The following is a 23,978-nucleotide window of genomic DNA, read 5'->3' as shown; positions in this document are numbered from 1 at the left end:
ATGAAATTTTACAACATAAAATGCTCTATAACCTTAACAGGTGATGTCCATTAGGCCTCTCCTTTTCAGTGTTTCAGTTCTTACTGCATAACAAATGTTTCTAACAGAAAATCACATCTAATGGCACAAATTTCCAGCACTCAGTTTATGTGTCAACCACTACAATTTTTGGGATCAATGACAACTCACAGTTAAACGGTCCTTCTTCGATGAGCCGTCCAGATTTTGGCTATATGGCGTCAAAACGACACCCGATGGTCAATAAGCAGTTCCTGGGCATTGTGAGCCTTCGGGCAGGATGTTCTCTGAGGGAAGACGCCACCGAAGTGTCACAGAGTGTCATTAACAGATTGCAGAGACACACAGAGTCTGGGAGAGTCACAGAGAGACGTAGAAGTGGATGTATTTTGGCCAGATACCATGTTGATGGCTGCTTCCTTAGTAACAGCGTCCTGGGGAGCCAGATGGCAAATGCTATTTAACTCCAGGAACATCCAAAGGGAGGCGAAAGACTCCGGAGTGTCACATCCGCCCGTATAAAAACCCTGCTTATGTCAGCATGGTCTCTGCGTGAGAAGACCTTCCACGGTAATTGGCGCAGGATTCATCTTCTTGAATGTGTCAGCGAGCATTTGCTCTGGATGAGGAACCAATGGGCCTCAGTACAGCGATTTGAAGAAAGCAGATTTCTACTAAGCGGAATGGAAAACCACCAAGACTTGTCAAGGAGAATCAAATGCATCAGTTACTGTTGCCACTGAACGAGCCATGGGAGGATGCGGTGATACCCTCTTCGGCCGAGGGCGACTAGACTCAACCAGCCAGACTGCAACACTGACTAGACTCCAGTCAGTACTGAACTGCCATGAACCTTATGAACGGTAGTTTACAAAGGTAATAGTACCTGAATAAAGTCATTCATCCAATTATTGTGGCATCGCAAGAGTGACTTCGGTTGACTTTCTTCTTCGTGGATGACAGTACCCAAACTGAGGTCACAGCATCAGGGAATGACTCCTGGAGACTGGTGTTCCTCAGATGAAGATGTTTCACTTTCTCCAGACGTAATCCTCTAAAAAAAGCCCTCTGGCATCTGTTTGTCATTTAGAAGGTCATACGTTCACACCCAGCACATAAATGAACTGAAGGTAACCCTTAAACAAGCGTGAAATGTCATGACTAAGCAGACAATAAGTCGAGTTCTCAACAACATAACATAATGGATGCTCAAGGACACGCAAGTTGGTGTGTTTCAATTATCTAGGGACCTCACTTCCCCCCTCTGGGGTGTTGGAGAGGAGGATCTGACTGATGGTCAAATATCAGAGTCGGGAGGAGCAATGTGGCTTTCATCCTCAGGGTTAGGTCTCACTAAAATTCCTCTGGCTATCCCAGTAAATTGAAGAAAGTAATAGTGCTGTGGAGTGCCTTCGTATAATTCGAGATAAGTCATCTCTGCTACAACAGGCTTAAATTGAAGGAAATCAAATGTTTGCTCAGTTTTTTCTGAAGATGTTTCGATAGCTATTGGAGTAACTATGCGATACCAGATGCAATCCCCGGCTCCTTTAGGGAAAAAGAGTTCACCCTGATGATGATGAGAAAAAGCGGGCTCTCTCTGTGCTGGTGAAGGGCGGCCCTCGTCTCCAGGAGAGGTGACAGATGGGCAGGTCTCTAGGAAGTCGGTGTCAGCGGGGACTAAGAGACAGTTGCAGAAAACGTTTTATCCTGGATCTTCGGCTACCTGTGGTAAAACCGCACGTCTGCTGCTGACTCGGTAGCTTAACGCGGATCCAGGGTCAAATTGGGTCTGTCCTTCTCTTCCCCCTCTTTGCTGCAAACCGAATCCAAAGCATTACATTTATTCACATTACGTTTTGCATACCGAGTTTATCCTGCCATGTTGCCTTTACAGAGAGCACACGTAATCCTGGCAAGCAGGCCAATCAGGCTGTACTTGTTCCGTCTCTTCTAATTGGACTGCTGTAGATTTAAACATTTCTCATGCTAAGCGAGGGCTGTTTGAAGTCGGAATTATCTATCTGACACTTTCAGCTAGAATAGATTGGCAAGCTGTGACTCATATTTTTCTTTCGGCAAAATGATGGAGACAAGCATTTTGGAAAACCTTCCCAGATAACGTGATTGATTCTACTGGGGAAAAAAAACAAAAAAAAAACTTCTGCTTTTGTATAGGTATTCAAACAATACAATATAAAAATACTTTTATTGATCCCAAAGGGAATTAAATGCTGTTGTAACTCATACTAATTCCGATTCTTCAAAGAGTTATTGTAGATTGTAATGGCTGTTAACCTCAGCGGAAAAAAACCCCATCAAAACATTGGATTCTGTTTTGATGGGTATGAGATTTAAAAAAGATGTTTTCAGTACTAAAGCTGCAGTTTTCAGTTGCTTTTCAATCATTTAGACCACCATTAAAAATCAATTTTTTTGTCATTAATTTTAAAAGAGGTGAACTCATATTACATTTATTACACAGAGTGATTGAGTTCAAGCGTTTCAGTAAATTCCGATGGTTATTTCCAGTGAACGACGTGGCCATGCGTCGTACGTTAAACGCACTCGGTGCTCCTTCAGCTCCTCTGCGCTGTTGCGTCTCTCATTTTCATCGTGACAGCACTCCACTGATTAGCTTTAGAGTTTAGGTCTGGCGAGTTTACTGACCATTTAAGCACAGCGATACAAGGGCAATTAAAGGAGGTTTCAGCACCTTCTGCAGTGTGGGCAGGCGCCAAGCTCTGATGGAAAATGAAATCAGCATCTCCAGAGCTTTTTGCCAGTCCATGCTCAGGCTCCGGAACCTGAGTTGATTTCCGAGTGAAATCAGAAACGTTCTTTCGTCTCAAACGAGGACTTTGGAGAACAAATTAACTTTCTAGTCCGTTTTATTCTTAGACCAGTAAAGATGCTTAATGTAAGAAAAGTGAGAGTTGTAGCTTATGACCTGGATTAATCTGTGTGCTGTGGTTTTTGAACCTCTGACTGAGCTTGTAAATCTCCCCAAGCTCTTGGGTATGCTCCGTTTAATAATCCTCTCATGACAGCAGTTATCCATGTGGCTTGTGCACCTCCTTTCTACCACACATTTTTTCTTCCACTCAACTTTCCCAGTGAGTAAACAGCCAACTTCTTCAGCAGTGACCTTTCACGGCTTCACCTTCGCGTAAAGCGGGTCAGTGACCGCCTGCTGTAGACAGCTGGTCAAGTCCAGAATCTGCCCCCACATTTTGGTTGGCCACAACGACAAAATATAACGTTTGTTCATAAACTATTGTTTGGATCTTAGCGATACTCTAATTTTCTCAGAGACTGGATTTTAGGTTTTGAGATTATCTGAAAGCCATAAAAAAAATGGTCAGGCTTAAATGCTTAAATTATATACCCATGTTTAGGAGTTTCACTTTTTGAATTAAATTACAAAAAATAAAAATAAAAACAACAAAAAACAACTTTAAGATGATAGTCTCACTCGTAGAGATGCGTTTGATCCACCTTTTGGCCACGTATTTAGGTGGCTAGAAGGTATAGCTAAACCTCATACGTCTTGCTAGATAAGTAGCTATGCAGCTTATCTTTTGGCTCATAGGTCATCATGCACCAGATCGCCACAGGGAGGGTGCAAATGTCTAAAGCAAAAATCTGCTTAGTCTTCATCTTCTTCCCTCTGGTCTGTGCAGCTCCAGGCCCCAGTCTAAGCCATTCCAGATTTGTCCTGGCTCTCACTGATTAGCAGCCCTGAAGAGACTTGCTGGTTCTTCTAAAACCATTACTTTAGCAGCTTTCACTCTGGATTTTGGAACATTGCTGTTTTCCTTTTTTTTTTTTCTTTTTTTTTTTTACCTGGGCCCCACTCAATTGGCGAGGTATCAAAGAAGCGGTGCAGCTTCCACGACACAGGGTTGAATTCCAAGAGCGGCGTTAAAAGGTGTTGAAAGTGGACCAGGGAGTTGACAATGCATTGACCCGAGGCTCCACTGCGCTCCTCCGCACTGTGTCCAACCGGCCGTCCCTCAGAAGATGAACTGGTTGTCAGTGAAGGAGTCTCACAGTCCCAGGGAACCAGACTTTGTCCGCCCACATTGCTCTGAGTCTTTCCCTAGGTGCAGAGGAGCTGGATGGTGTTTAAAGGACTAGAGAGAGAGAAAAAAAAAAAACATTTCTCATGCCTCTTTCTGGCTTCTGTGGGTGGGAATAATCCCTGCAGAGTTGGCATGCGATTGCATTGTCCACACATTTGACAGCTATACTGCGGCATGCGCCGAGCAACCTGCGGCTGGAGCTGCGATACCTGTGATACCTGTGAAGCAGTGATCCCTGCCCGTGAGGGGCGTCGGGCACCGAAATGGCAACCATGCAAAGGTTTGGAGGGACAGCTGGCTGGAGAGGCTCAGGCGCACGGGGGGGAGGGCCCGGGGGCCACGCACCGGAGGCAGGAAGCAAAACAGCTGTGAGGTCGATTTGCATTTGACGCACATATTGGATCGGTTAGACTTTTTCAAATTAGTATGCGCGTCATCATTATTTAGTTCTATCTAATCAGTCTTTGGACACATTTGGGGAAATGATTTCCCGTCTATAATTTTCATGTAAACACTGATCTGCCTTTCACTTCGTGCCAGTGCGAAAGTAGCATAAGCATCAGCGGCATTTGGAACGGAGCCACCTTGAACTCATGATTGCCTCACTTGCAGTCATTTCCTTCTATTAGCTAACAGGGCTTTTCTTATTGAGTTGATCACAGAAAGCAATTTACACTTCACATAACCCACACCAGCTCACATTCACAGAACTTCTAACAGTACATTTGGTCTTTTTTTTTTTCCCTTTACACTACTTTTCCCCTCCACAATGAAAGCATTAGGAGCAACGTTGGGCTCGGTGTCTCACGGAGACAAAAGGACACTTTGACAGTTAGCATGAAGGGACAGGTTTTCATCCGACCTATAAACCCTTTACCATTTTAGCCACTGCCGCCTCTTTAAAGAATCCCGTGGCAGGAATCCTGATTGCGGTAATTTCGCTTAACTTGTGGGAGGAACATTTTGTTGCAGAATATTTTTATGAGCTTACCACACTAATCACTTAAGCACTAAACCTATCTCAATGCTCCTTTTTCACATTATTCTTTGCTCCTTGCTGCCTGCATCCATAGCATTTTGCATGAACTTATAAAAAATAAAAACAACTAACCAAATGAATAAACCATACAGAGGTCTCTGTATTTATTAATGGGTTTTCTGACTATGTAAGGATCTCCTAAGAGCAATAATCATTCACAAATGCTTGTTGAAGCAGTCTGCCTGCTGGATTTTACTCATCTGCGGCCTTGAAAGTGCTGTGAAAACCTAAAATCAATGATTTGGGTAGGTGAGCAGGTCCTTTTAGAGACGGAGTGTATTTATTAATTCAACAATTCTGTTTTATTCTGATTCTCAAAACTAATTTAGTATTCAGAAATGTTTCAGGATTTAAACAGAATTTGATTCAGGTCCAAATTCTGTTCTACGTTTATTACATTTATCGCAGTGCGCACAAAACAAAACAAGACATTTCTACACATTTTTGGCATTTCTCAGCTGAAACAAGAGAATTACCAAATGCTTTCTGTACAGCACAGGGGAAGAGCACATTGGAGTTTTGCTTCATTTGATGTCCAAGTCTGACTCATATTTGTCCCCAGGATGAACTGCAGACTTATTTGTATCATGTCTCTAATGCGGTCCCGTTTCACCACAAAGTTCTGGCATTTTTACAGTAAATCAGTCGGACCGTACATGCAATAATTACCTGAGCCTTTGCTTAACTTTGGATGACTTTGAACTTTGACCTGAACACACTTTTTAATGTGTGTTCAGGTCTACTAACTCAGAGTTCTTCTTTATGTTGCTGTACATTTGGATAGCCAAATGTGCCATACCATGGGTTATAATAAGCAGGTCAATTTATGTAACAATCTTGGGCAGACAGGACCAAAGTTATTCACGGCGTATCCATAAATTTGGATAGCAAATAACTTTTGACTGGAACAAATGTTAATGTTTTGAGGTGACCCTGGGAAAGTCCAGACCTCAATATGACAGGGGAGCCAGAGATTAAAGCAAGAAGGGCTCAAAGAGACTCAAAGAACATCGCAGTTATAACAAGTGTTTGATTGCTGTGATGCCAATAGATATTTTGCCTTTAATGACAGTGAAAGATTTTAATAATTTTTGACATCATTTTGAAAGGATATTTTATTCAAAATTCTTACTCCTTTTACAACGTTTTGCTGTCTTATTAACTTTCTCGACCTTCTTTCATAATAGAAACAGAAATCTTGGTAATCCAACCAACAACCATTAAACCTAATAGTTGGGCGTGAGGAGAGGTTTAGCACATGGACTTTGACAGCTGAAGCCGTATATCTATTCGTGGTGCTTCTTGAAGCCAGCTGTGTTGACCACTTGGAGTGATCTGATTGGTGCATGTGGTCAGATGTGGTTTAATGTGCTTATTTCAGTTCAGTTCACTTCATTTTTTTTTTTTGGTGCAGTTTACATCTAATGCGTAAATTTCGTATCTCTGTACAATGTAATTTATACCAATACTCATGGCTAGAAATGAAATCTTAATTCAACTTAGTTAGAATGAGATCGTAATTAGTTGATCATAAACAGTCGACTGCATCAAAGGTTAACTTCACTGCAGTCCCTCAAACCTGAGGAAATACGGAGCAACGGCGGAGAACAACAGCAAACCGTCAGCCGGGAGAAACGTCAAGAGGAAGCAGGCTAATGGTCTGCCGTCTACCGTACCAGCTGGGCGATGAGATGACAGAGAGAAGAAAGAGTCAGACATACAAGTAGGGCATTTTTTTTTTTTTTTTATGGAAGGAGAAAACAAAAAGAGTATAAAGTTAACAGCAGCAGTAACTGCAAGTGCGTGCAGGATGAGTGAAGAGAGCAGATAAAAAAATAGATATATTTAAATATGGCAAACAAATTGCAGAGTAACTATAAACAAAAGCCATTCTCACTATAAGGCTAATTAAAAAGAAAGCTGCAAGTAGACAGAATGACTGTCTGCACGATACAAAATGACAGCAGTCTCATAACTTCAACATCCCTTTGTGTTTATAGAGGTTACCGTCAGTGAACCTACAGTATGATAGAAATGTGGCTCGCTGGGTAGAAATTAAACAACCACCTGCCTAAAATAAATTGAATTTGGCCTTTCAGAGGGTCGTATGTGAAAACAGGTTAATTGAATTTTACCCCGAGCTGAACTAATAACCTCTGAAGATAAACTAAACTGGAGAAATGCGAGCCCTCTTTTTACTTGTCATTAAATATCTTTGTTGTAGCAATTTGGATCATCAAAGTAGCTTAGCATCGAATGAAGGGGCCAGTTTGTGGATCATTTTAAGGCTGAATTTTCCAAAGACGTTGGCTGCATTGCACAGATGAGAGAAAGTTCTGAAAAATGCTCGGAATGGGACTTAAAGGACATTGGACGCCCAAGTTCATTATGGATTCGACTCACTGTGCACATGCTAGCTTTGTGTCTGTGTGGGTATTTGAGCAGATCCACTGACATTTATCCTGATATAAAAATCGTTGACAGTGTAGGATCTACAACAAGCCCTCTGGCGATTGGATTTGAAATGATCGAGCCATCTCCCAGTTCATGGCACATTTTTATTAGATCAAGTCCTTTGTTTACCGATGTAAACACTCTTCACATTAAAATCCGAATGCTTTCGTCTTCTGATGGAAAAAAATATGGAACTGATTAACATGTCTGGCCTGTTTCAAGTTTCAGGTGTGAAACATGGACAAAAAAGCCCCACTAAATTTATACAAATAATTAATTAACATAACCTGGTAAGATTCTCTGCTTTACATAATAAAGAAATGGTGCTTAGAACGTAAGTGCATAATGAATGTAATCTTGACAAAATCTTTTAATGAACGATTGCAGCGCCTGCTTCGTGATTCCCTGATATATTTCCCAGGGGAATGTTTTTCTTCTAGGAAATTGCATTATTAGGACAGCTAACGAGAGACCCAAATAGATATCATTATGATATAAACAGCGACGCCACATCCAACCTGAACTTGGGCAGATGTGAGCGAGAATAATTGCCTTTCGCTGTCATTCAAATTAAGCTTCAGAAGGAAGATTTGCTTTTGTTTTATAAATAAATCATCAGGAACATACACTGTCATTCCTTTTTTTTTGCAATATGGTGTCGCTGCGTCCTTTCCACTGTCTGCTGAGACTGTCTTTAAAGTCAGAGAGCGGATATTCAGATCAGTCCAATAGAACCGAATCGTGTGTTACTGTTTGTCATGTATTCTTTTATAATACTGTTGATGCAGTGATTGATAAGTCAGGCATCGTGTTATGTGTCCTCAGAGTTTTCTGCATCTTTACATCATTTCCTGGTCCACAGGAGGCTGTGCTGCAGTGTCACAGAGGCAAAGAGCTGGAAGCACATCATGTGTTCAGTCATCCCCAGTGGATCCATGAGCAGTTTTGTTCATAACAAGAATGTATTTCTATACTAATTTTACACCTATCGGATCAAATTTTGTGGCAATCATGCATTTAACAATGTTAATTCAAATTTTCTACTAGTATGGCTGTTTGTGCAGAGAAATGGTAATTTTTTGTGTGTGTGTGTGTGTCTTGCTATTTTCTGCCATTATTTTTATAACTTATTTGGATGAGATGTTTAGCGTTTAAACGAGATTAGAAACTGTTGTTCTTGCTCCCAATAACCAAGCTAACGCTATAGCGTTAGCGTCAGAGTAGTGTCTTTGACCCCAAACATGCTCTGTTTGTCACATTACAGCGTAGAAAAATGTGCATGAACGTGCAGTTTAAGCAGTCGTAATGCTTCCTGCTACATAAAATTCATACCAGATGTCTGAAACGCAAAGAAATCAAAGCAAATTAGTCCACAAATGAAGTTATGGGTTTAGTAAACGTTATTGCTGCTATATGTGCAAATCCACATCGGCTAATTTCATATCAACTGGTAACTTATAAAAACCTAAATGTTACAGTGAGCCATAGTGAAAAGATAATAATTTTAGCTCAATGTCCCTCATAAGATTTCTAACAGACAAATAAAAATAATAAAGAAATGATTTGACCGGCAGTGAAGGAGCATTCACTGCTTCAGAAAGGACCCTGAAAACAACTGGCACATTTAAGTAACACAGCTAACCCCAATGGCCAACGTTTATTTACTTTGGATCAACAAAGTAAATAAACTTAGGTTTGTTATTTTCCTTGTATTTCCATTTAAATCCTGTAAAGCACTTTGTATTGCCTTGTTGCTGAAAATGTGCTATATAAATAAAGTTACCTCTACCTCTCTCCACACTCACTGCTGAAGTAAAAGCACGATAAAGTTTATTTAATGTTGACTGCAGAACACCTGTGAGAATGTATAGTTTGGTCAGATAAGACCAAAGCTGACCTCTTTGGATGTTACATCTCACACTGTGTTTGGAGGAAAATTGTTACTGCTTCGGTGAAGAAAACAAGCATGTTTTACCTTGTTTGGATGTAGCCGTGCGCTCAGGCGGTTAGCCATTTTACCAACGGTTCTGGAGACGAGTTCAGAAGGTGTGCGTGCGCTGCGGTCGAGCGAGCCGATACTTGGAAATATGGGGTCAAACCAGCCGACATCAGCTCCTCTTAAAGATTTGCTTTTGCTTAAGATCGGCGTGCATGTTTTCCTGCCATTTGTGGCATCCATTGGAAACATCTGTCATGTCTTTGGGGGATATTTACAACCAACGTGCTCTGTGTCCATCTGGGGCTGTCCTCCTCTTCGTAGTTAACCGTGTTTCGTATTTCTGCGAGTGAAAAGCTTTTTCAGAGCTTGTTGATAGGCTGCAGCAGCAGGTGATTGTGTAGCGTAATCAGCCGGACGGTTTGAGTACTTCTCTGAATCAACGCAAGGGCAAACGGCTACCTCTCCATCCCCTTTTAAAATCAAAGTAATCCCAAATATGCAACTTTGCATTTTTTGGCAACTAATTCCACTTTTTCTTTTTCTTTTTTTTGTTGTTATGTATTCTTAATCGGTAAATAAGCCTGTGGATGCTTCTATTTTTCTGTTCAAGAAAAGTCCAGTTGTGTCCTGCTCCGATATATCGCTCAATAATTATTTGCTGGACTGGCAAATATCGGTAGGGAAAACCTTGCTTATCAATTAGTAAATCCTGTAACTGTGTTCAACACTTGTTGTCTGTCATTCAATTTTTTTTTTCCCCAAAAAATAATTAATTAATGCATATAGCGCATTAGCTCAATAACATCTATTAGTTATAAAACAATATTAACTAACTCAAATCACTTGAACATGTAATATTTTCCATGGTAGGTTTTAGCCAAGGATTTATTTCCCCTGAAAGCAACGAGCTTCACTGTAGGGGCAACACAGTGTGGTTGTAAGTGAATTTTCTCACCTCCGGCTCAGCTGCCGTCACCTGTGCAAAGCCAATAACAAGGACCGCGGCTGACGTTTGACCCCATGGCTGTTTGTTTTTATTGAAGTGCAACGTGCCTCTCGCTGTTCTGGCTCTTTGAACCTGTAACTCAACATGGACTGAGGACAGTAACTTATTACTTGAAATTTGCAGGTGTGTCTCCTGTCATCTAAATGGAAGCACTTTAGTTGCTTGAGAGGCAGGCCGCCCGCACGCGACGCACCGCAATGATTGACCTGCACCTGGCTGCTTCTGGTCTGCAGAATCCAGTTCAGGTCACTAACTTGTTTTCTGAGAGGTTCTGGACCAAACCCTCTGCTGTCCGAACTAAGAGAAAAAAAGCTTAGCCTATTTAAATACTATTTTTTTTTTTTTACAGCTACCTTCTTTTTTTCTCACTAGTTTTATATATAGTCACGATGCTAAGAATTCAGTTCATTGCTTGAAAATTTAACTGTGATGCTTCCTATTAATAAACATGACATAAGAGAAAACAGTAGTGAATAAAAAGACATAGCAATGACTTTCAACTGCAGCCTCACAATAATAACTAAGTGTTTGAACATTGACTAAAGGTTTCCGGGATCCAGCTCTAGGAATCCTTTTTGAAATGCCTCAAAACTACATTTGATGCTCTTGGGACATTTCAAGATCCAAAGCCCAGGCTAGTCCCAACAGAGCAACAGCCTCGGCTGAAATCCCAAAGATTACCGAGGACAGTTGTTCTCTCAATAACAACCCGTACGTCGGTAGATTCGGCTGAGCTGTCTCTGTTCTGCAGCAGGTAAATCTTCATCACCTCTTCAGCCAAAGCCTCTCAAATGCAGACATCAACAGCACCAGCGAGCTCAATGCCGTGTTTAATCCCACATATTTCTAATCATGTGAAAATATATATATATTTTTTTTTTTGTATGGTGTACCTGGAGAAAACCCATGCATGCACAGAGAGAGAACATGTAAACTCCATGCAGGAGGATCCTGGTTCAGGATTCAAACCGAGGACCTTCTTGCTGCAACTAGACAACAGAGCTACCCACTGCGCCACCGTTCTGCCCTGAACTGCCACATTGTCCTCTGCAACTGGTTTCAGAATTCAATTCCCCCTGAAGAACTTTGTGTGGTCATCCTTATCTCCTCTGCTTGGCATTAAGCTCTTGACTTTCTTCTTCATCATCAAGTGCTCTGCCTTATGTTAAACCTCTCAATTAAATACATAAAATGAGTAAAATAGATAGGGTAACTGTTCTACAGTTGAATCAGCTTACTCTGAATATATTTTCTACATTGTTTTAATTGGCATAAAAACCAAAATCAATTCAAAAACTAAACCTAAAGCCTGTGGAGAGTAAGGCGCCGTCTGTCTGCTTTTCACCCGTCGTCCAGCCATCTCAATCAAAACTCTCTCCCGGCCTTCTTTGATTGCACACACAGGAAGTACTTCCGTCGTGAAGACTCAAACATAATCTTTGAGCAAAGTCAACTCAACTCCGATTGTGGGCTTGCAAGAACACACGTTTTTTTTTTTTTTTTTTCACGTATGGGCGATGCGGAGCAGCAGGGGAAACGCAGAGCGACGAAACACCAAGACACACGTTTTTTTTGGCAAACCAACAGTTCCTATGGCCTCAGGCTAGGTTTTAATGCCATGTGAGTTTTACACTGGAGAACAATAAAAATTGGCACACTGACAATACTCAAAATGCAAATACTACGAAGCCAAGCCGGATTTAATCCATGGAGCAGTAGTCCAAATGTCTCCAACAACTTCTGCTTATGGCTTTCATCCATGAAACAACCTTTTTAGTTTTTTAAACTGATATGTCGTCCCCAGTGTAGGCGCACTGGTGGTGCAGAAGAAGAAAAAAAGAAAATGGCTCAACATGCAGAGGCAGCACTACCGGGAAATATGCTCATTACAAATGAAATGGGACAAAGTAAATGTGTTAAGTTTCCAATAAAAAAAAAAAAAACGGAGTCAGAGAGATTTAATAAAATGGGCAAAAAGTTTCTGAAGGAAGTGGAGGAAGCGATTGACTGGCTCTGAGAACGTTGTGCTCAAAAAATCTGAAAGGCGTTAACATTACGACGTTACCTGACGCTTTCAAGCCAATTGACCTGGAAATTTCAAAGATGGTTCCGCCACAACAACTTTAGTCTGTTCGTTATGCAGAAAGGAAAAGGCATATCCCATGAGGCCAAGCGTTCGCCCCGTTTTTTAACACCTAAACTTTGATTTTTCCCATCGGATTCTGCGGAGGAACATGTTTCTTCTTGAAGATCGTGAAGGTTTTCAGGTTGGTCAGTGAATCAGGGGCGTAAAATATTACCATGTTTGACTGCATGATGAAAATTAGAATGCCAGGTTTGTGATGTTAGAATATTTTTACTTGAGTACACAACTAAAAACAAGCGAATGCATTTGTGAGAAAATGAAAAGAAAAAAAAATAAACAAACACAATACCATTTTATACAACTTACCTGCATTCAAGATTTAGGTTTGGGAATGACGACCCTCCCATAACACAGATGCGATCTTGTTTTCAGATTCTCATGCAGGAATAAAGTTTGAGAACTGTCTTTTTTTTTTTAAATTTTTTTTTGTCTTGTTTTGTTTTTAGCTTTGTATTATGGTTTCCTGAAATCATCATCATCATCAATCCTCTTTATTTAGACACAGTTATGGTCCATAATAAATGATGATGTCAAAAGTTATTAAAAACCTTATCAATAACCAACGAAAAAATATTTAATAGTGTGACAGCAATCAAACTGTTATAACTGCTTAGCAACTTTTGTGCTTGTTCCTGCTGGCATCCCGACGTTTTATTTTTTTGCTCATTGTGTATGAGCAAGAATATTGGTCCAGACTCACTTTTTGAAATATATACCCCTGTTTAACAGCAGGTAAAGAAATCTGCAGAGAAGTTGCATATTATTCATGAAATGCTTTAATATTATTAGTTTTCTGATTCTGATTTTGACCGTGAGATAAGATCTTGAATAGCAACAGGAAGAAGCAGAAATATTACTACCATCCCTCGGATTCTGAGCCGCTTCTCACTGATCAGGTCTGACACTAAAAAGATCTTTTTTGGGGTTTTTTTTTCCAGGAGGTTCACCCTGCTGCATAAATCATTTACACGGCTTCGAGTAAATAGGAGTTAACATGTTTATCTCGTATTTGCTCAGAGAAAAAGCCGTCAAAACGGACATCATTTCATTTTGAAGAACAATATTTTCTTAATACGAGTGGTAATGAATCACATAAAAATAAAAAATATTGTAACAGCAATGTTGCTTTTATTTGAGCATAAAGTGTCCAGTGCTGCGCTTCAGTTTTCTCCTTTTGCATTTTTCCATTTTTAAGTGCAGTTTGAAAGAAAGGTTGTGATTCGCTGCTAACAAGCTCCTGCCTCACCGTTTCATCACGCTTAACAATCTGACCCAAAACACCGCCGTACGCAGCAGCTCCACTAACAGGGAGTTAGTTAGACCTGAAAGTAAAATGATGGTAATGAGCAGAGAAGGGTGTTCTCCTGTAACAAGCGTGAAGGAACGATGATAAAAAACGGGCACCGAGCTTATTTACTCCGTTCAAATCGTGCATCATTTGTATCATTTCAACCATATATCAGTTATTTTAATAAACTCAGCCAGCCATTGTGAAACAAGATTATGTTGCCTGTCTGTGTTCAAGGCACGTTTTTTTATATCTCAATTAAAACAGAAAAAAAAATGATTTTCAGTAACAAAGAAAAAAAACCCTGAAAAAGCAAACATACCGTGTCTAACACATCATCACTTTCCAAAAGGATTCATGAACTTTTTGGCTTCAGTTTAGAGCACCAACCACTACACATGTTATCTCAGGCGACTTACAAAAACAATCCATATCATATCCTGAAATATATAATCCATCCGATCCAGTCAAACAGACGGATTCAAAGTCGGCACATGCTGTTCGTTCCCACCGTAGTTATTAAACTCGGCAGTCCCATTTTGTCCTGTTGCCAACACAAACATTGGTGAATTTTATTGGGATTTATGACATAGACCAATATGATTTAGTATTTACCTGTGAAGGCTCGGTTTTCCACATAACAAAAAGGACATTCCTAGATTCAAGCCCCTAGAACAGCAGGCGGGTCAGGGAGGACGAGTTTGATTGGAGTAGAATTAAATGACGACCTACATGCAGAACTCTACGTGTGGCAGAAAAGAAACCAGACACATCCTGAACACGGCATCGCCATGGCGAGACACGGTGGTGGCAGCATCATGCTGTGGTGATGCTTTAGTAAGGTCAAATAAGCTTGTTAGAGTAGATGAGAAGATGGATGGCGATAAAGCATATTCATCTGTTGGAATGACATATGTTAGATGTTCTGAAAGATTTCCTTGACACTTTTTATGATCGGCCAATACTTAAAGTGAAACTTTCTGACAAATCAACTTTTTTTTTTTGTTTTGTTTTTGCTGGTAATCTTTCTAAATATGTTCTTTTTAAGGTTCTCAATTTATGCTTCAATGTGAATTTTGACATTTGGGTGCAATTAGTTTACTCCGGCATTATTTTTGCCTGCAGCCGTCTGGCTGCTGGCCTCCTTCAGTCGAACAGGTGAACTTTCCTCTTGGTTGCATCGGTACGACTCGGTACGACTCTGTCGTATCTCGGCGTTTCGATACAAATGGATGCGCTGCTTTTATTCGTGGACTCGAATCTCAGCTCAGGTCTTTCTGTGTGGGGTTTTTGTGTCGTGCCTGTGGAGGTGTGGGTTTTCCGTGGGTGCTCTCGTTCGCTCACACAGCCGACATATATTTTAGCTTAATAAGTCTCTCTAAATGGTGGGTGTGTCTCTGCGATGGACCCAAGGACATTTTTTTTTTTTGATGTGGGTGCAATATAGAAAAAATCCAATTGAATAGACTAAATTAAATGAAACTCAAATGTATTTAATGAAGGGGCCCTGTAGTGACTTTGCGTGTCACTGCGCATCTACCAGTTACCGAGAATGAGCCAAGAAAGATTCCACCTCTTTTTTTTTTTTCTTTCCTTTCAGTAACCACTCAGTGTGAGGTTTATGGTTTCATTCAAAGTTGGATAATAGCAGATCTAGCATGTTTCATTTTTATAACCCCAGTCTGAGATATGCTTCTCACAGCACAGGCGGAGGGTCTTATTGTTTCCTTTTTTTTTTCTTCTTCTTCTTCTTCTTCTTAAAGGATACTATAGAAACATTTCGCCAGTCAGAGAAACACCAACTGGATATAAAGTACCAGAGGATAAGGGTCAGGCTCCCGTGCCCCCACTCTCTAGTAGTTCACACGGTTTTGCATCAGTCTTCTTCTAGCTTTCCCCAAGACATCCATCTTACACAGGTTGGGTTACAGCACCCTTGTGTTGCCGTAAATCACTGAGATAGTCATTAATTTTTAATATTCAGTAACCTATGTGCTGTGCTGCAGTCCAACTAGCTCCTCCACTTCTCTCACCAAGCCTCATCCATTACAGCCTGTCTTCGCTGTCTCTCCACCGTGCATGTTTGGCTGCACTTTTCTGATATCATTAATACTCATCAAGAACACCCTCCGCTCATGCCACATTCTGCCAGGCAATTTACGCTCTAATGCCTCCCTCCCACCTTCCTCTTCCTTCTCTTTTTAATACATTACCGTCCTTCTCACCCGTCTGATCATGTTCATAGAGAGGAGCAACTTGTGGACAAACTTCAGTCCAAAGATTTCCTTACTAATTGGACCACATTTCAGAACACCCAAGGCGCATTTAGTAGGATTCTGTACGCAGTTAAGCTGAGAAGGTTTTCGGATATTCTAACATGGACACTTGTGATACTTTTTTGTACAAGATTTGTTAAATATTGTGGTGTGATTGTGATGGAGGGTGTATTACACTTAAATACATTTGTTCTCCTCTGTAGAAGTCTTTCATATGTCCGCAACTGCAAAGTTTTTTTTTTTTTTTTCTGCAATAAGGGCTGTATTTTTTTATTTCCCTACATGCAAAGCCTTGCAGTTAAAAAGAAACATAGAGCCAGATTTTAGGCCAGCTTTTAATTGCAGTGGCTTGCAAAAGTGTTCACATCCCTTCAACTTTTCCACATTTTGCCACATTACAACAAACCAACAAAAAAGATCAGAGAGTGATATACAATTGTGAAGTGGAAAGAAAATGATACATGATTTAAAACGTGTTTTATGAAAAATAAAAAATAAAAAAAACTTGAAAAGTTCGGTGTGCAAAAGTATTCGGCAGTTAAAGCTGCAGGTCTTTGAGGGTACGTCTCTACCAGCAGCCTCTCTTCCACACACACCACATTTGAGCAGCTCACGACTAACAGTTGTCCTGCGGACAGATTCCCTCCACCTGAGCCGTGGATCTATTGCATTTCCGTCTACCGTGGTTGGAATATGACAAAATATGGGAAAGTTCAAGGGGTATGAATACTTTTGCAAACATTCGCTGGAAACATTTCGTAACACTTAGAGTGCTTTGCCTACCTCAAACTATTTTCATTTACAAGGTTAACATCTGCACTGACTTTGAGGTGAACTGCACATTTGCAAATCTGTGCAATCTGCAGAGATTCACCGCTCTCAGTCTGACACATCCAATCTGAGTCAGGAGGATTGTCCTGCCGCTGTCAATCATGCTTATTTTTGCTAGAAGTGCTAATGGCAGAGACAAAAAATTTGCTGTTACAGGAAAACAGCATTTTTTTTTTTCTTGTTTGTTTTTGGTTTTTGGCTTTGCTAACTAGCCTTAGCTTTCATGGCAGGCTCTCTCGTGATGGACTATTTGTAGCCCAGCAGAGAGCAAGGGAGAAGGTGCGAGCAACACATACACACACAATCATTTTTAGAGTCCCATTTGACTGCGTTTCAACTAAAAACCTAGAGGTTGGAGTCCTTGTCAAACGGTGTTTTTGACTAAAGTCCCAGAGGGTTAGAGCCCCAGTTAAATGACAGTTAACTGAAGTCCTAAAACGGGTTTTAATGTTTTTATCTTTTTTAATCTTTTTCAAAATGTCTCTCTTTCTCGCTGTTTATTCAATCACATGCTGTTTTTATTTTAATTATGTGAAGCACTTTGAAATGCCTTGCTGCTGAAATGTGCTATACAAATAAAATTTGATTGATTGATTGATTGATTGATACACATGCACGAGCCCAGGATGTAGGAAAACATCCTCAGCTTGACTGCTACGGGTGACACAGACTGCTGAATTTAGTTTGCTCTACTAAAATCATTTATGTGCTTCACCTTAAATAGGGTTATTGTGTTGTGTGTCGTATTTGATGATGAACTGAAGTCTTAACATTCTCTGTTCTCGTTTATCCTTGCAGGCTTAAGGTAGCCAGTCAAATTGCTAACTCGCTAATCATAATTACATTCCATTATTCTATTCTGTTATCATCATAGTATGCATATGTGTGCCCAGTATTAACCCTTGCAGGCAGTAGGACTCCACTGCAACAAGCTGCTTTCTTTTGGAAAACTAAGTGATTAATGATTTTTTTAATTTTTTTTTTTTTTTTACCTCCTTTAGGCTGTCAGACTAGAAGTTAATTTTAATATTCCCCATGTGCTATGCAAAGATAAGTATGTAGAGATAAATTAATTAGTGACTGACTTTGCTTAATTACTGACCTCCCCTGCTTTAATGGTTGTATTTAATATCTCATGCTGTTTATGAAACGAGGGAGTGCATTAAGACGTGTTTTTGCAATGGATTCTGTGGCAAAAGACACTTGTTCTAAAAATGCAGTGAAGGGAAAAGTAGGTCATCGTCTCCAAGGAAGATGCTCCGGTTAGATACAGTAGGTTGTCTATTTCACATCAACAGGCTGCCGTTCTCTCTCTCTCTAACCACCAGCACATCATGTAGATTCCAATTAAAAGAAGTTGGTGGTAATTTGCTTCTTTTTTAAATTTTTTTATAAGCAACAGTTTAGCAAGCAGCCTTTTTAATGGACTTGTGCTGCCGCATTTTCTACAACCGCTTCAAACGCTGCTATTTTTGTGGAAGTTGGAAAATAACAATTAACGTTTTTATTGCTGTTGTCACCCACACGCCTCATTTGCTGACCAGCTATTGCCGTGCCACGCAGGACTGGATACTATATATGTTGTGTTCTTCAATCAGTTCTCATAGTGCCAGTCTTTTCGCTTACGAGGGGTTAATGCATCACAAAGCAGGTCATGTTCATTCTGAGCTATTCATACCCACATATAGGACTACAGAACGTTGGTCAGGGTTAGGATAGTTGAAATGTTTCTCAAATTTTATTTGAGCTAATGACAAAATGAGTGATCGAAACTGAATGAAATCCTTAATCATTAGGATTGCAACGCTAGAAGAAGTAGGCACTGTTCTGGCTTTAGAAGAGTGGGTCTCCAAAGTCAGTCCTCAAGATCCATTTCTTTGTACGTTTAATATCCAGCATTTCCAACTCCAGTCCTCTAGAGCTGCGGTCCAGCAACTTTTCGGTGGGTCTCTGCATGAACACACTTGGATCAAAAGTCTAAATGACCTCATCATCAAGTTCTGCGCAGGGCTTGTATTCACAGGCTTTCTATTGAGCCATTTATTTGATTCAATTGGACTGGAACAGGAATGCAACTAAAGGTTGCAGGACTGTAGCTGTGAAGCAGTTGGAGAAACCAGTTTACCAGATGATTCCCTGGTAAACTCCAATCTGATGGGTTTCCTTAGATAGAAGCTTTCTAAGCTACTTTGAATAATGAATTGAGCATGCTGTACTGTTGAGTATGTCGGTTTATTATGAAGCTTGAGATGCCTACAAGTAAAGTCACAGAGGTGGTTTCTTGTAAAAAAGACAAAAAGGCTTGGCACTCTGTTTGGGCATGGACACCCAATCAGAGCTATAGTTGACGTTGATCTCTGAGCTAACCAGAGATTCTGCCGTCCGTTCAGACACATGATGGTCACCCATGGTTTATCAGCGCACAAGGTACAATACAACATGTAATCAGTTAATTCTGACTGATACTGATCATAGCGGCACTCATATCGCAGCCATCTCCGCTCTGATGTAACAGCTGCCGCATGATTGAACAGCTATAATCTGGTGTGGAACGAAAAGCGGCGCTACAAAGAATCTAACATGCAGCTGTCATGGGAATCCTGTCTGCATTTATCTAGCTCTTTGACCACTGTAAGTGCTTTACACAATAGCCCACAGATGGGCCATTGATGGGCACAGACAGCCACAGACGCGCACACATTCGTACTCTGTCGACAACTTGGAGTTAAGTGCCTTACCCTGGGGCACGTCAACATGTGGTAAGAGAAAACTGGAATCGCACACCCAACTTTTAGATTGCAAGATGGCGATTGTACCTATTGAGCCGTAATGTGTTTTCTTGATGTGGCGTGTCTTGAGTGAGCAAAAAAAAAAACAAAACAATGTGTTAGGTGCCCTCAGCTACCACTTGCAAGATTGGGCCTATGTGACATTCTGGGCATGTCGGACAGTTGTATGTAATGACCGTCTGGCCATGCAAACCTAAATCACAAATTCTACGAATCTCTGCCACGTGTTGATAAGAATGCCTTGTGTGTCTTTGAAGACCTCTGAACATCCCAGCTACTTCCATAAATCATTTCCAAACAAATCTGTGGTTGGTAGGCATAACTATAGTCTAACCGAGGCTTTTTCCCTCTGGGTGCCGAGCTCATTTTGTCTGTGAAGGTATGTTAAAAAACGCAGCACAAGGGCATTGCTTTAATGAGATCCAACTAATGGTAATGGAGGAATGTTAACCAAACAAAAAAGAGCATATTTCGTCAAACAGCAGAGTACAGGAAATATGAGCGTTAAATTAGACTAGGCTGCCAGCCCTCTGCTTACGAGCTCATCTGAATACGAAAGCTTTCCCACAAACATGTGCATTACGGCGATTTGCTTCTGATTAGCATCTTGTTTATTGCTGCCTGAACCGTTTGTGGTATAGCCTATCTGTCTTTGGTAGGAATCAAGCAAGAAAAGAAAAAAAAAAAATGCCACAAACTGACTCTTTTCATGTTTGCTTCTATCGACAGGCGTACCGTAAACAAAACATCTTAGCTTGCATCATGCGATATAACATTCCAATGCTTCAACTATTGCCTTAAGCTGACAACCAGATCACAATGTGTTGAAAGCTGCAGCAGTCATTTAAGGAAAGGCTTAAAGTAACTGGCACACATGTTGGGATGTGAAACCGCCTCAAACTGTTTCCCACGTTCTTCTGGTAGAAGTCAGATTTTGGTGTGTTTGGTTTCGGCACATTACAGCCAACAGGAGCCCTTCGTTTTATTACAACTGGGTTTCTCTATGCGAGGACAAAGGAGGCAGCAAATTTATCTCACGCTGCCAGCTGATGGTGCTCATTAATATGGATAAAAGTGACGGGGAGTCATCTGGGAGGAATGTCATACCACATTAAACAAATAAGTGGCTGAAACCACTGGCTGTAATAAATTGATTTGCTAGCTTCTCATTGACACCCCTCCTCCTTCTCTATTGTTAATCACATTTGGGAATCACGTCCGTATCTGGAGTTGATGTCGTGAAATATCATTCTGAAGCTGCTAGCTAAATGGAATTAGTTGATGTTTCGGTTCTGCACTATTAAATTAAACAAAAAAAACTGTATAAAGTATTTAGCTTTTTACTGTATCAGAATGATTGAGATATCACTGTGGATTTTTTTTTTTTTTTATCAGGGTAGGTAAATCAGTACTTGTGTGATTCTTTTTCATATTCCTTATAGCGGTGGTTTTGGATGTGATCTTTTTCAGTATGTAATTCGCCACTCGTCTGAGACCAGGTCGCCCCCTTCAGCTTACACAGTGTGTTTGTCACAGGTCAGTGTGTTGCACATTATAGATAAAATGGCAGCTTGCTTTGATGTTAAAAATGAGAATTGGAAAGAAAATCATTCTTCACAAAAAACAATGGTGTGCCCAATTTAAGTGAAAAACTAATTTATTAAAATTGTGTGTATATATATATATATATATATATATACATAATTATGATCTGAAACAAACTTCATTTGTCCCAAGCATTTTTCCTCACACTCGATTCAATTCGGTTCATTTCAAAAGTACTTTATTGATCCCAAAAGGGAAATTAAGCAACATTTGCTCATTTGCATCTTTAAGCTAAAGCTTGGTTTTTAGTGAGGTTATATAGGAGCTCATCATGGGGATCAGTCAACAGACGGCCATAAAGAGAATAGTTCTCCTTCACCTCTCCCCTCAAAATGACTTTGTTCATTTTCTGCAGATGTGCCCCTGTTTGCTTATAGATTTCCTGATCTGTTCCACCCCACACTTATGAGGGAAATCAAAGATTATGAAGCTCCTCCACCTGGGTCTATTTTCTATTCCTATCCTGGATATAACCGTTCTCGAACTGCCACTGCATTGTGGTGTTGAATGGTTTCAATGTTGGAAAAGGTGGTGATTTTTTTTTTTGTTTAGTTTTAAATCCAGCTTGGTGCAGACACTCGGCTCCAGACGTAGCTGGTAGTGGGACATTACCTATTTATGACATTTCCAAGGCACGGTGGTAGATCTCCTATAGCTATTTAACTTTTGCATGCAACATCAGCTTGTCGTCTCTACTCTGTCTTTTGGAAGAAAGAAACTTTAGAATTTGAAAAAACGTAGAGTTGCTAGCACTGCTGCCTTACAGCAAAAGAAGGTCCTGGGTTCAAGTCTAACAATAGTTTGTTTTTTTCTTTTCTTTTTTTTTTTTGCTTTCGTCAATGCAACAAGTTTGAAACCTTCCACACGGGGCCTCCTCTTGGGAGCTGTCCTGTGCTGCCTCAGTCTTCTGCTGCTCCACTCAGCAGCGCCGGAGCAGCGAGCGGCTGACACTTCTGTGGTCAAGAGCTTGTTGACAATTGCTGCTGGAGGAAGAAAATGTACGTTGGCTCCCCCGTGAGCTCTTGTGAGCTTTAGAAAAAACAAAACAAAACAAAAAAAAAAAACATTTTATATCTCAAATAGAGATAATTTGAACTGAACGAAAAACGTAGTGTAACAAATCACAAATCCCTCTCTGCACGGTTTTTGCAAAACCTTCCCAAAGCTGCCGGTCTGGTGACAATGATTAATAGGATCTGACTGCACTGTGATTTGCTTTAAACATTCTGACTTTGTTCTTTTGTTTTTTTCCACCATGCTAGTGTAGCATGCCACTGAAGTCCTGAGGCCACTTCTCTGACCTGTGGAGCTACACCATCCCTCTACCCACACATATTCTGTGAGCTGTATCTAAGATAATAAATGGAAGCTGGACAGGAGGAAAAGCTCTGAAACTATTGTAAATCTTTTCTGACAAACACAATTTAAGTTTGGAAAATCAATAAAGCCAATTTAGCGGAATGTTCTCTTGTTTAGCAGAAATAGTCAACCTAGACCCGACCTGTTTTTGTTTTTGTTTTTTTTTCCTCTGTCTTTTCTTTTTAGAAGAATATTATCCCATAAAAGCTTTGACCTTTCTCCTGAGCACTCGCCTTCACCTGTGTCCAAATAAACACCTGCCTTTGCTTTGGCTTGGCATTATGGGCAAGTTTTTTTTTTTTTTTCCCCACAGTCTGAGTCTAAACTATTATTTCAGTGCGGCACAGCAATCAGCTTCTCAGGCCGTGCAATAACATGAGCCATTAAGCAGCTAATAATTTATAGCTGCTGGTTCGTTATGATTGTTTTAAATGGTCTAATCAAATTACTTTTCAAATCAGCTCACAATGTAATGATGTAGGCAGCCGGAGTTGTGATCCAGAGAAGCTGTTTTCTGTTTTAGCTAATGAACGGTTATCGACCGGGATTTCACGTTCAGCGCCAGTCGAACGGACGGCGAGGGAAACCTCGTTTGCAACTCGTCTTTGAGCGAGTCCTCCGGCTTCTCCCTGCGATCCAAAGTCGAGCCCATTTAGCAAAACCTTCCAAATGTGTGTCACTTTGAGCCACAAACGTGGTTTTTTTAATTAATTAATAATTTTTTTTTTACTCTGATTGGAATGAACGAAGAAGGCGACTTTTTGTCGTGCTAATTTAACTTTCGCAAAGCAGTTCTGGATTAAGTGCACGCAGTAGAAAAGCTCTCGTATCGAGTCCGGCAGATGGAAGTAATTTGCACTTCTCTTCCAACCCCACAAACACTAGATTCAGCAATCAGAGATTCTCATTTACTGCATTTTTTTTTTCTTAACTAACAGAGAGCACAACATCTGAGGAACGACATCAAAATGTTTTTTTTTTCTTTCTAAATTAATAAGTCGTGCTGCGAGATGCTGCCACTTGCTCCGTATTTCTGGCCATGCGTTCGTATCCGGTGTCAAATTCAGAAGTGTAGAGGAAAAGCGCGTTAAACGATGTGTGCTTGTGCCCGTCGTCTTTAATAAAAATAATCTGAAATGGGTC

General features: G+C 40.5%; 1 protein-coding gene across 1 annotated transcript in view; it reads left to right on the top strand.

The window, feature by feature from the left end:
* opcml (opioid binding protein/cell adhesion molecule-like) overlaps nucleotides 1–23,978 on the top strand; it is a 145,696-nt gene that overhangs the window by 1,343 nt on the left and 120,375 nt on the right. The window lies entirely within an intron of this gene.

The sequence above is a fragment of the Poecilia mexicana genome, unplaced genomic scaffold, assembly GCF_051168715.1.
Source record: "Poecilia mexicana isolate PSO_F unplaced genomic scaffold, ASM5116871v1 scaffold_14, whole genome shotgun sequence".
NCBI classification, from domain to species: Eukaryota; Metazoa; Chordata; class Actinopteri; order Cyprinodontiformes; family Poeciliidae; genus Poecilia; species Poecilia mexicana.
The sequence above is the reverse complement of the archived record's forward strand: the minus strand, read 5'-3'. Positions and strand labels throughout refer to the sequence as shown.